This window comes from Haliotis rufescens, unplaced genomic scaffold (assembly GCF_023055435.1).
Source record: "Haliotis rufescens isolate VD_foot unplaced genomic scaffold, xgHalRufe1.0.p SCAF_2, whole genome shotgun sequence".
Taxonomy (NCBI): domain Eukaryota; kingdom Metazoa; phylum Mollusca; class Gastropoda; order Lepetellida; family Haliotidae; genus Haliotis; species Haliotis rufescens.
The window spans coordinates 33225734-33239999 of record NW_025963890.1 but is presented as its reverse complement, the minus strand read 5'-3'; positions in this window follow the sequence as shown (position 1 = coordinate 33239999).

The following is a 14266-nucleotide window of genomic DNA, read 5'->3' as shown; positions in this document are numbered from 1 at the left end:
GTTGTACAGGTCATTGTGTAACCTATAGTTGTACTGATCATTGTGTAACCTATAGTTGTACTGATCATTGTGTAACCTATAGTTTTACAGGTCATTGTGTAACCTATAGTTGTACAGGTCATTGTGTAACCTATAGTTGTACAGATCATTGTGTAACCTATAGTTGTACAGATCAATTGTGTAACCTATAGTTGTACAGGTCATCGTGTAACATATAGTTGTACTGATCATTGTGTAACCTATAGTTGTACTAATCATTGTGTAACCTATAGTTGTACTAATCATTGTGTAACCTATAGTTGTACAGATCAATTGTGTAACCTATAGTTGTACTAATCATTGTGTAACCTATAGTTGTACAGGTCATTGTGTAACCTATAGTTGTACTGATCATTTGTGTAACCTATAGTTGTACAGATCCTTGTGTAACCTATAGTTGTACTGATCATTGTGTAACCTATAGTTGTACAGGTCATTGTGTAACCTATAGTTGTACAGATCATTGTGTAACCTATAGTTGTACAGGTCATTGTGTAACCTATAGTTGTACTGATCATTGTGTAACCTATAGTTGTACAGGTCATTGTGTAACCTATAGTTGTACAGATCATTGTGTAACATATAGTTGTACAGGTCATTGTGTAACCTATAGTTGTACAGGTCATTGTGTAACCTATAGTTGTACAGGTCATCGTGTAACCTATAGCTCTACTGATCATTGTGTAATCTATAGTTGTACAGGTCATTGTGTAACCTATAGTTGTACTGATCATTGTGTAACCTATAGTTGTACTGATCATTGTGTAACCTATAGTTTTACAGGTCATTGTGTAACCTATAGTTGTACAGGTCATTGTGTAACCTATAGTTGTACAGATCATTGTGTAACCTATAGTTGTACAGATCAATTTTGTAACCTATAGTTGTACAGGTCATCGTGTAACATATAGTTGTACTGATCATTGTGTAACCTATAGTTGTACTAATCATTGTGTAACCTATAGTTGTACTAATCATTGTGTAACCTATAGTTGTACAGATCAATTGTGTAACCTATAGTTGTACTAATCATTGTGTAACCTATAGTTGTACAGGTCATTGTGTAACCTATAGTTGTACTGATCATTTGTGTAACCTATAGTTGTACAGATCATTGTGTAACCTATAGTTGTACTGATCATTGTGTAACCTATAGTTGTACAGGTCATTGTGTAACCTATAGTTGTACAGATCATTGTGTAACCTATAGTTGTACAGGTCATTGTGTGACCTATAGTTGTACTAATCATTGTGTAACCTATAGTTGTACAGGTCATTGTGTAACCTATAGTTGTACAGATCATTGTGTAACATATAGTTGTACAGGTCATTGTGTAACCTATAGTTGTACAGATCATTGTGTAACCTATAGTTGTACTGATCATTGTGTAACCTATAGTTGTACAGGTCATTGTGTAACCTATAGTTGTACAGATCATTGTGTAACCTATAGTTGTACAGATCATTGTGTAACCTATAGTTGTACTGATCATTGTGTAACCTATAGTTGTACAGGTCATTGTGTAACCTATAGTTGTACAGATCATTGTGTAACCTATAGTTGTACAGGTCATTGTGTAACCTATAGTTGTACAGATCATTGTGTAACCTATAGTTGTACAGATCATTGTGTAACCTATAGTTGTACTGATCATTGTGTAACCTATAGTTGTACAGGTCATTGTGTAACCTATAGTTGTACAGATCATTGTGTAACCTATAGTTGTACTGATCATTGTGTAACCTATAGTTGTACAGGTCATTGTGTAACCTATAGTTGTACAGGTCATTGTGTAACCTATAGTTGTACAGATCATTGTGTAACCTATAGTTGTACAGGTCATTGTGTAACCTATAGTTGTACAGATCATTGTGTAACCTATAGTTGTACAGGTCATTGTGTAACCTTTAGTTGTACAGATCATTGTGTAACATATAGTTGTACAGGTCATTGTGTAACCTATAGTTGTACAGATCATTGTGTAATCTATAGTTGTACTGATCATTGTGTAATCTATGTTTCTACAGATCATTTGTTTCAAAATAATATTTTCAGAAAGTTTCCCTGATAGACCCTGGACAGCAATCTATTCTGATTAGGCTGTATGGAATAAACCCTTTGCAGAAGACTATCCTACTAAGACTGTGTGGAATACACCCTTGGCAGAAGACTATCCTACTAAGACTGTGTGGAATACACCCTTGGCAGAAGACTATCCTACTAAGACTGTGTGGAATATACCCTTGGCAGAAGACTATCCTACTAAGACTGTGTGGAATAAACCCTTGGCAGAAGACTATCCTACTAAGACTGTGTGGAATAAACCCTTGGCAGAAGACTATCCTACTAAGACTGTGTGGAATACACCCTTGGCAGAAGACTATCCTACTTAGACTGTGTGGAATACACCCTTGGCAGAAGACTATCCTACTAAGACTGTGTGGAATAAACCCTTGGCAGAAGACTATCCTACTAAGACTGTGTGGAATAAACCCTTGGCAGAAGACTATCCTACTAAAACTGTGTGGAATACACCCTTGGCAGAAGACTATCCTACTAAGACTGTGTGGAATACACCCTTGGCAGAAGACTATCCTACTAAGACTGTATGGAATACACCCTTGGCAGAAGACTATGCTACTAAGACTGTGTGGAATAAACCCTTGGCAGAAGACTATCCTACTAAGACTCCGGGAATACACCCTTGGCAGAAGACTATCTTACTAAGACTGTGTGGAATACACCCTTGGCAGAAGACTATCCAACTTAGACTGTGTGGAATACACCCTCGGCAGAAGACTATCCTACTATGACTGTGTGGAATACACCCTGTGCAGTATTATCTATCCTACAAAGACAATATGGAATAAACTCTTGGCAGTAGACTATCCTACTAATAATGTATGGAATGAACCCTGCGCGGTAGACTATCCTACTAAGACAGTATGGAATAAAAACGGGACAGTAGACTATCCTACTAAGACAGTATGGAATAAAAACGGGACAGTAGACTATCCTACTAAGACGGTAAAGTGAAACCCTGGACAGTAGACAATCCCAGTTAGACGATATGCTAATAAACAATCGCGCTAACAACAGTTAACGAGGGTTTGGACCGCATTGCCACTGTCACGCGCATAATATTCGAAGACTATCCTACTAAGACTGTGTGGAATACACCCTTGGCAGAAGACTATCCTACTAAGACTGTGTGGAATAAACTCTTGGCAGTAGACTATCCTACTAATAATGTATGGAATGAACCCTGGGCGGTAGACTATCCTACTAAGACAGTATGGAATAAAAACGGGACAGTAGACTATCCTACTAAGACGGTAAAGTGAAACCCTGGACAGTGGACAATCCCACTTAGACGGTATGCTAATAAACAATCGCGCTAACAACAGTTAACGAGGGTTTGGACCGCATTGCCACTGTCACGCGCATAATATTCGACTCTGCTACTTCAGACATGTATAGCCTGAAACACTAAACACCGACCTTAAGAAAGCAGGGCATTTACCAACTACCAGTGCAGCACTGTAGGAATCAGCACATGACACTACAGTACCTAGACTTGTATCTACGTATATCAGAATTCGGATTACATTTCATTTTGCCCCATGCGTAACTAAATGTTTAATTCCGGGGCCATGAATTATTTGCAGTAGAATGCCCTGAACTAATATGTGTGTTGAATCTGTTCCAGGGATATACATGGGTTCATTAACATATGAAGTGCATACGCGTTCAACACTAGACGCAACACGTCTTTCACAGTGCATCAAAACTGACCAGAGTTCGCAGTCACCGAACTTCACTGAGATCAACGTATAAGAACAATCACGGTCACGCAGGTTAGTCAGTCGTGATCGGTTAACTTATTATGATTCATCCTGTGCCGTATTCCTCTACTGTTCCACTAGTGGTGGTAATCAGCATTTTATGTCTAACATTCTTCAAAAATAAGACTGCAAACCAGACTGCGTGGCACTGTTGTTCCATTCCTGGAATTCAAATGCAGAATAAAAATATTTCTCAAAACAGAATGAAATAAGGACGAAATTGATGTTTCGGAGATCATTTGACATCGATCCGGGAGGAATCAGTAAGAGACATACAGTGTATAATTCACTCATGATTGCCAACGTAGACAGAATTTACATTTGAAAAGCAACTTTATTGTCAGTGATTGTTTGCTCGGCATTGAGTAAGAGCCGGGCTGCCTGTTGGATATGGTCGTACGGTACGTACGGAAAATATAACAACCCACATACCGATGAAGAAGTCGAGGAACGCGCTTTAAATATAGCATTATCTACAAGTTATCTTCACTAGTATGAAAGTGGTGTGAATATATACACTAGCTGTACACTTAAATGGTAAAAATGTTGTGAATATATACACTAACTGCTAACATGGTAAAAGTGTTGTGAATATACCCACTAACTGTACACTTATATGGTAAAAGTGTTGTAAATATATCCACTAACTGTACACTTATCTGGTAAAAGTGTTGTGAATATACACACTAACTGTACACTTATCTGGTAAAAGTGTTGCGAATATACACACTAACTGTACACTTATCTGGTAAAAGTGTTGTGAATATACACACTAATTGTACACTTATCTGGTAAAAGTGTTGTGAATATACACACTAACTGTACACTTATCTGGTAAAAGTGTTGTGAATATACACACTAACTGTACACTTATCTGGTAAAAGTGTTGTGAATATACCCACTAATTGTACACTTATATGGTAAAAGTGTTGTGAATATACCCACTAACTGAACACTTATATGGTAAAAGTGTTGTGAATATATCCACTAACTGTACACTTATCTGGTAAAAGTGTTGTGAATATACACACTAACTGTACACTTATCTGGTAAAAATGTTGTGAATATACACACTAACTGTACACTTATCTGGTAAAAGTGTTGTGAATATACACACTAACTGTACACTTATCTGGTAAAAGTGTTGTGAATATACACACTAACTGTACACTTATCTGGTAAAAGTGTTGTGAATATACACACTAACTGTACACTTATATGGTAAAAATGTTGTGAATATATCCACTAACTGTACACATATATGGTAAAAGTGTTGTGAATATACACACTAACTGAACACTTATATGGTAAAAGTGGTGTGAATATACACACTAACTGTACACTTATTTGGTAAAAGTGTTGTGAATATACACGCTAACTGTACGCTTATATGGTAAAAGTGTTGTGAATATACACACTAACTGAACACTTATATGGTAAAAATGTTGTGAATATACACACTAACTGTACACTTATATGGTAAAAGAGTTTTGAATATACACACTAACTGTACACTTATATGGTAAAAGTGGTGTGAATATACCCCCTTACTGTACACTTATCTGGTAAAAGTGGTGTGAATATACACGCTAACTGTACGCTTATATGGTAAAAGTGTTGTGAATATACACACTAACTGAACACTTATATGGTAAAAATGTTGTGAATATACCCACTAACTGTACACTTATATGGTAAAAGTGTTGTGAATATACCCACTAACTGTACACATATATGGTAAAAGTGGTGAGAATATATCCACTAACTGTACACATATATGGTAAAAGCGTTGTGAATTTAGCCACTTACTGTACACATATATGGTAAAAGCGTTGTGAATTTAGCCACTTACTGTACACATATATGGTAAAAGCGTTGTGAATATAGCCACTAACTGTACACATATATGGTAAAAGCGTTGTGAATATAGCCACTAACTGTACACATATATGGTAAAAGCGTTGTGAATATAGCCACTAACTGTACGCTTATATGGTAAAAGTGGTGTGAATATATCCACTTACTGTACACATATATGGTTAAAGTGTTGTGAATATACCCGCTAACTGTACACTTATATTGTAAAAGTGTTGTGAATATAGCCACTAACTGTACATTTATATAGTAAAAGTGTTGTGAATACTAGTATATACACTAACTGTACACTTATATGGTGTTGTGAATAAACCCACTAACTGGACTTATGTGAACTCCAGAGAATCAACTTTTGTTGGAGTAACTGTGTCATGTATCTGAGAACCCCAAAATGTTTATTGCAGTTTCCTCTTTGTCCTGTGACTGGGGCGATGTTGCTATGGGTAATTTTGGCTAGTCGCCAGGAAAAATCGTGGTCAGGATGGTCATAATATTAATATATATTTTTGTACATTAATCCAACCTTTTGTAAACATATAAGCATGTATATATAAACTCAATATGGGTCATCAAATGAAGGGACCCTGTGTCGTCGATAAAAAGAACAAAGTGTTTGTTATTCATAAACAAGTGTCACGTCTTCATCATCTGTCATTTTAAGTTTCGAATATACGCGCCGGGAGTGGAGAGCAAGCTCCACACGGCGATAGCCCGTTCGCGGAGCTCCCTATACTATCGCTGCCTCCAGCAAAAACTCCCCACTGTGATGGGTGGCCAAAACCATGCATGGAGTTGAACTCGCAACCGACTGACCGTCATGTTTGCAAACAAGTTATGACTGCCGTGACGCCTAATACTCTTAACCCAGCTTCATTATTTTCTTTGTTTGTCAATTTGAATTAATATTTCATTTCATATATCATGTAACTTGTATAGTAAGAATGTAAGCGGGAAGTAGCGTGATTTTCCGTTAGACTGCAATCTCGAACCAATCTGATTAAACAAACGACAAGTTAAATTCATCTGGAAAATCTGGTCAGTTGTAAACCTTTTCAAAATTCACTATGATGGCATTACTAAAGAAAGAAAGAAAAATAGAAACGTGACTTAGTTAGGGGTTAGAGGGCAAATTTCAAGATTCTTGTAATGGCGACTGCCACACTGTTACCGAGAGTGTAACGAAGATGTCACGTGCTGGGAAGGAGCATGACGGGAGAGTTGCCCGGGAAGAAAACCCTGTCTAATATTCCTTAGGGTTTTCTAATAGAGCCTATATGTAGATCTTCACTCATACCTGACTTCGCCCTTTCAACCTACTGAAAATATTAGTTTGAGTTTGTCATTGTGTCATGGTAGAATGAAGATAAACCAATCTGTATTTTTGTTTTTAAATATCGCGCTGGGTTTCGATTCAAGTATCGAATCTACTTCGAAACCTCTACATTGAAAAAGCCCACGCCAGGTTCATATCTCCTAATTCGAGGCCCTGAAATTTCATTTGGAACCAGTAACATTGTCAAATACACAGTTATCAGTGTTTGATGTGTAACACTCACTCCCTACGTGATTTTCCACATGTGACTAACTGCCAATAATTTCACCTATTTAATGTCCCCACGGGAAATTTACAAATATACGTATCAGTGCAAAGCTGAACTTGAACATACTGTCAGACGTATCAATGAGCACACCCAAGTTTGTCAGCAGCAGGACATGTCAGCTTGTCTCGAGGCGATATGTAATGCATCCTTTGATCGACGAACTGGATAAAGTTACGATCATAATGAAATCACATTTATTTTGTTTTCTTGTAAAGTCGTCTAGTGAACCGTCCCTTCACAAACGCCAACATTAGATAGGTCTCCCCCTGCGGATGGTGTTTCATCTTTATAAGTAATACAACGACTACATGTTGAATAAACCATCTGATAATCAAACTCGATTTTAGAAATCCAGTTTCCTGTTGTGCATGCCTTGTTCGGGTTCAGTCGACGTGAGTGAATGCTTGGGTCACAGCGTGGCGCACTCCAAATCATCATTGACTCTATATGTGACAAGATGAAAGCCAACATATAAACGCTAGTGATTCAAACACTCCCAGTGTCTCTGAACCCTTAGCACTGATATGGGAGAATATTGTGCTTGTTTCTCCTTTCTGCGGATAATCGCGTATTTGATATGCAAATAGCAGTACAACATATCTTAATGTTAAAGTTCAATAATTCACTACATATGCATGTAGCAAATTTTGCTTGCACACAATATCGATATAATGCTAGATGATAGGAGTGTTGTCAGTGCTGAATTTGGATGTGATCGAATGATCTGTAAGTTGGCAGTGTTAGCTTACAGATTGTCTCATGTGAGAAACAAAGAATGAACCCTTTGAGAAATCTTTGATGAACGAAATCTGGCTCCTTCTCTCATTTATTATAAATCTACTCTGTAGTACGTCCCCTACACAGTCGTCAATGTCCAAGTGTTCTTCCAATCCCCAGTCGTTAATAACAACTGTATTACTTCAGGAAAAATAAATACAGAACAAATGAAATGTCATTCACTTTACGAGTTTCAATTACAGCCTGTAGATGTTCCAGGAGGCAATATACGAGTGATGTGTCCCGACCCAGGGCTCGGTCTCCCAGTGTCAAGACGCAATCTGGCCTCATCCATTCCTCCAGCTAGACAAGATCAATCCTCATTTATAACCTTCTACGGTATCAGGCACATTTCTAATGCCCAGAAACAAAACAAGACAAAATTGCTTCCGTTTTTGCACAATTATTATTCGAGAAAATTTAGATTTCTTTTCAATTATGTTCCCAACATAGACATGATGTAATGACCAAATAGTGATGGATAACTCTCGGACAACAAGGAAGGAACTAGCAAAGGAAGCTACCAAGGAGAAGTATATATAATGTGCTGGCTTGAAGCTGAACTCGGGACTTCCTGGAGAAATTGGTGCCAAGAGATGCAGCTGAAGAGGATGGGGATGTGGATGGAGGAAGGGCAATAAACAATATTGCGTGAACAAACGCATGTCGTCTGATGTTGTCAAGTTATGTTTGACATTAGTGTAGCACCGTTTTAGGATCAAAAAAGCGATAATGGCGCAACAGACGAGAGTTTTATATTTCGTCTCTTTTCAATACTATCCACGCAATGTGTTAAAAAAGCAACTATTTATTAATCTTTAATATGTTTGTCATACAACAGTGAGAAACTTTATCTACTTATTAACTTGGTATGGAGGAGATGGGATTTAGTAGACCAAAAACTGCCAGCAGATAGGTTCCCCAGTTAACTCAAGTACTTACTTTTCCCCGTGGTATGTCGTGTACATACCATTACGTTCCTCTCAATCAGCCAGTACCTATCCATGCCTCCGGTCAATACATTCAGTATTAATGGAATTGTTAAACCATGTTTCTTAAGAATGTATTATTACGCAAATATTCCCATAAATTGCCCTTTATGTGGGTTTTCTAATGGCAGCATTTTTTATCAGCAATACATAACAGTGTGCAGTTGCTGTATGGAATTCGCGCGTGCAAGGCAAACAACCTCGAGACACAAGTCTCACATTCCGTTGGGAAGACGAGAGCACTTACTTAGCAATAGATGCGACATTCATTGTAGTAAGCGCTGTATGACATAAGCGTGACAATTTGCATGATGATATCAATTATGATTATGATCGGTCAGAAATGTCATATAACTTAAATGGTCTCAAAATATGTTAAATGGTTGCATGGTCTTAGGACAGAAGATGGCATGCACGCAAAGCATGTTTGCATTTTCTTTCATCCGTTGTGTAGCCATCACACCAGTAACACGCATCCGTCGCCGTAGTAGAACCTGCAGTCGCAGCAGTAGGCGGCACGAGATTGGCCCATGCTGTTATTTCTCCGCCAGGCACTTACCAGACATGGCCAAATTGTTTAGGAAATTGATCCATCAAGAACGGTAAAGAAGGGACCTCTTAGCAATCTCAAAGAGACTTTTTGTCAGAGACACAACTGTTTAATGCCGTAAGTGTTACGTAAAAAGATCTTAACGGGATCCTGAGTTAATCGGCCGATAGCTGCAACTTGTGACATATGTCAGTATTCTCCGCACGCAAGATGGCAGTAAAGTGTCGCTTGCAGAACATGGAATAAAGGTTACGCCTGATGTTTGGAAACAGTTTTTCAAAGACTTGTAGACTATCTACCTTTTGTGCCTCTCGTTCCGTTATATGGTGTAGTGATTATCTCTGTGGCGTGCCTTTCCCGTGAAAATTTAATCATGTATGAATTGTATTATCGGTTTATATGGCTTGAAGATGTTTGTTTCAGAAGCTTTGTTGCACAAAAGCAGGAAAACGTTGGACAGCGTGTATTGCTTTGCTGACATCATAAAGACTGTTGCCATCATTCACACCACTGCCCAGGGAAGAGCACGTGCCACTACTTTAGGAAACTAAAAGGGTGAAAATACCGAGGAGAGACAAGACAAAAATGCGCGCCACTACTTAAGAGTGAGTGAGTGAGTATAGTTTTACGCCGCTTTTAGCAATATTCAAGCAATATCACGGCGGGGGACACCAGAAAGGGGCTTCACACATTGTACCCACGTCGGGAATCGAACCCGGGTCTTCGGCGTGACGAGCGAACGCGTTAACCACTAGGCTACCCGACCGCCCAACTACTTAAGACAGGACCCGTGAAGATCCGGGGTAGAATAGGTCTTCAGCAACCCATGCTTGCCGTAAAAGGCGACTGTGCTTGTGGTAAAAGGCAGCTAACGGGATCGGGAGGTCAGGCTCGCTGACTTGGTTGATGCATGTCATCGATCCCAATTGCGTGGATCGATGCTCGTGGTGTCGATCACTGGATGGTCCAGACTCGATTATTTACAGACCGCCGTCATATAGCTTAAATATTGCTGAACGCGGCGTTAAACAACAAACAAACAAACAAACAAACTTAAGACAGAATATGCGTGCCAGAACCTAAGAAAGAATATGCGTGCTATTACTTCTTTATCAAAGCAGTTTTGCCAGTGCAAATGTAATAAAATAACTCCTTTTTGTCTATTTAATCACTCCATCACTACAGCTTATTCTTGTTCTCGGGATGCCAGAGCATGTGGACGGTAGGTAGTAAGGGCATGGATGATCAGTGCGTACATCAATAGACGTTATGTCGGCGACTTGGTAATTACCAATACCTCCTTTAGAAAAAGTACGAACATGATTACTTGTAAGTACTCAAATTTATGAAACAAACCCTACCTGCATAGGGCATTTTGTATTCTGTCAGGTCTTTGTAAAATATCAACTTTCGATTTCCTATTTACCAATTAGCCTCTACCTCGCGCTACCCCATGCGCATTCACCACCTCAGCCGTGGCACTGTACAATAACATAAGACTTGGATGTAAGAACCACGCGGAGTACATTCACCTGAATATATTCAAACAATGTTACAAAGGCCAGTTGTAGCTTGAAGCTGTCAGCGGTAATCGTTGTCCAATATGGTTCGTTGCCGGAAACCTCCTGACCTATCCCACAAGGCCATGGTAGACAATGCATCTCGCCCTCCTGCCATTGCTACCATGATACAAGCACATATTCTATTATGACATCAAGCGGCTGCCGTGCTTTTTGTGAACAATTTCAATTCAAATCTAAAATTGTACTGCGCTCTCGACACTGATTTATCGAATCTAGTATGGCTCTGGGCTGGTAGACGATTCAATTTGTCTGGGGAAAAAATGAGATAAATTGGCCCCAAAACTTTGTGAGTGGAAAATGATATTTCCAATCAATAAAAGATTTCTGCGGACATAGAGTCCAAAGCAGCCGAGGTCGCTATTACGTCGACCGTGAGGTGCTGCCGGTGGACACGTGGGTATTGATGGTGTTTATACTGGTGCAGACAGGGGTGCTGCTACATCCGTGGGTATTGATGGTGTCTATACTGGTGCAGACAAGGTAGCTGCTACACACGTGGTTATCGATGGTGTCGATACTGGTGCACACAGGGGTGCTGCTAAACACGTGGGTATTGATGGTGTCTATACTGGTGCAGACAGGGGTGCTGCTACACACGTTGGTATTGATGGTGTCTATACTGGTGCAGACAGTGGTGCTGCTTCAAACGTGGGTATTGATGGTGTTTATACTGGTGCAGACAGGGGTGCTGCTACACACGTGGGTATTGATGGTGTCTATACTGGTGCAGACAGTGGTGCTGCTACACACGTGGGTATTGATGGTGTCTATACTGGTGCAGACAGTGATGCTGCTACACACGTGGGTATTGATGGTGTCTATACTGGTGCAGACAGGGGTGCTGCTACACACGTGGGTATTGATGGTGTCTATACTGGTGCAGACAGTGGTGCTGCTACACACGTGGGTATTGATGGTGTCTATACTGGTGCAGACAAGGTAGCTGCTACACACGTGGTTATTGATGGTGTCGATACTGGTGCACACAGGGGTGCTGCTACACACGTGGGTATTGATGGTGTCTATACTGGTGCAGACAGGGGTCCTCCTACTTCGGTGGGCATTGATGGTGTCTTTACTGGTGCACACAAGGGTACTGGTGGAGACGTGGGTATTGATGGTGTCTATACTGGTGCAGACAGGGGTGCTGCTACAAACGTGGGTATTTATGGTGTCTATACTCGTGCAGACAGGGGTGCTGCTAAACACGTGGGTATTGATGGTGTCTATACTGGTGCAGACAGGGGTGCTGCTACACACGTAGGTATTGATGGTGTCTATACTGGTGCAGACAGGGGTGCTGCCGGTGGACACGTGGGTATTGATGGTGTCTATACTGGTGCAGACAAGGTAGCTGCTACACACATGGGTATTGATGGTGTCTCTCCTGGTGCAGACAGGGGTGCTGCTACACACGTTGGTATTGATGGTGTCTATACTGGTGCAGACAAGGTAGCTGCTACACACGTGGGTATTGATGGTACCTATACTGGTGCAGATAGTTGTGCTGGTGGACACGTGGGTGTTGGTGGTGTCGATACTGGTGCAGATAGGGGTGCTGGTAGACACGTGGGTATTGCTGCTGTCTATACTGGTGCAGACAGGGGTGCTGCTACACACGTGGTTATTGATGGTGTCGATGCTGGTGCACACAGAGGTGCTGTTACACACGTGGGTATTGATGGTGTCTATACTGGTGCAGACAGGGTTGCTGCTACATCCGTGGGTATTGATGGTGTCTATACTGGTGCAGACAGGGGTGCTGCTACACTCGTGGGTATTGATGGTTTCTATACTGGTGCAGACAGGGGTCCTGCTACTTCGGTGGGCATTGATAGTGTCTTTACTGGTGCACACAGGGGTACTGGTGGAGACGTGGGTATTGATGGTGTCTATACTGGTGCAGACAGGGGTGCTGCTACAAACGTGGGTATTGATGGTGTCTATACTAGTGCAGACAGGGGTGCTGCTAAACATATGGGTATTGATGGTGTCTATACTGGTGCAGACAGGGGTGCTGCTACACACGTAGGTATTGATGGTGTCTATACTGGTGCAGACAAGGTAGCTGCTACACACGTTGGTATTGATGGTACCTGTACTGGTGCAGATAGTTGTGCTGGTGGACACGTGGGTATTGGTGGTGTCGATACTGGTGCAGATAGGGGTGCTGGTAGACACGTGGGTATTGCTGCTGTCTATACTGGTGCAGACAGGGGTGCTGCTACACACGTGGTTATTGATGGTGTCGATACTGGTGCACACAGAGGTGCTGTTACACACGTGGGTAATGATGGTGTCTATACTGGTGCAGACAGGGGTGCTGCTACATCCGTGGGTATTGATGGTGTCTATACTGGTGCAGACAGGGGTGCTGCTACACACGTGGGTATTGATGGTTTCTATACTGGTGCAGACAGTGGTGCTGCTACACACGTTGGTATTGCCGCTGTCTATACTGGTGCAGACAGGGGTCCTGCTACTTCGGTGGGCATTGATGGTGTCTTTACTGGTGCACACAGGGGAACTGGTGGAGACGTGGGTATTGATGGTGTCTATACTGGTGCACACAGGGGTGCTGCCGGCGGACACGAGGGTATTAATGGTGTCTATACTGGTGCAGACAAAGGTGCTGCTACACACGTGGGTATTCTTGGTGTCTATACTGGTGCAGACAGTGGTGCTGCTACACACGTGGGTATTGCTGCTGTCTATACTGGTGCAGACAGGGGTCCTGCTACTTCGGTGGGTATTGATGGTGTCTTTACTGGTGCACACAGGGGTACTGGTGGAGACGTGGGTATTGATGGTGTCTATACTGGTGCAGACAGTGGTGCTGCTACACACGTGGGTATTCTTGGTGTCTATACTGGTGCAGACAGGGGTCCTGCTACTTCGGTGGGCATTGATGGTGTCTTTACTGGTGCACACAGGGGTACTGGTGGAGACGTGGGTATTGATGGTGTCTATACTGGTGCAGACAGGGGTGCTGCTACACACGTGGGT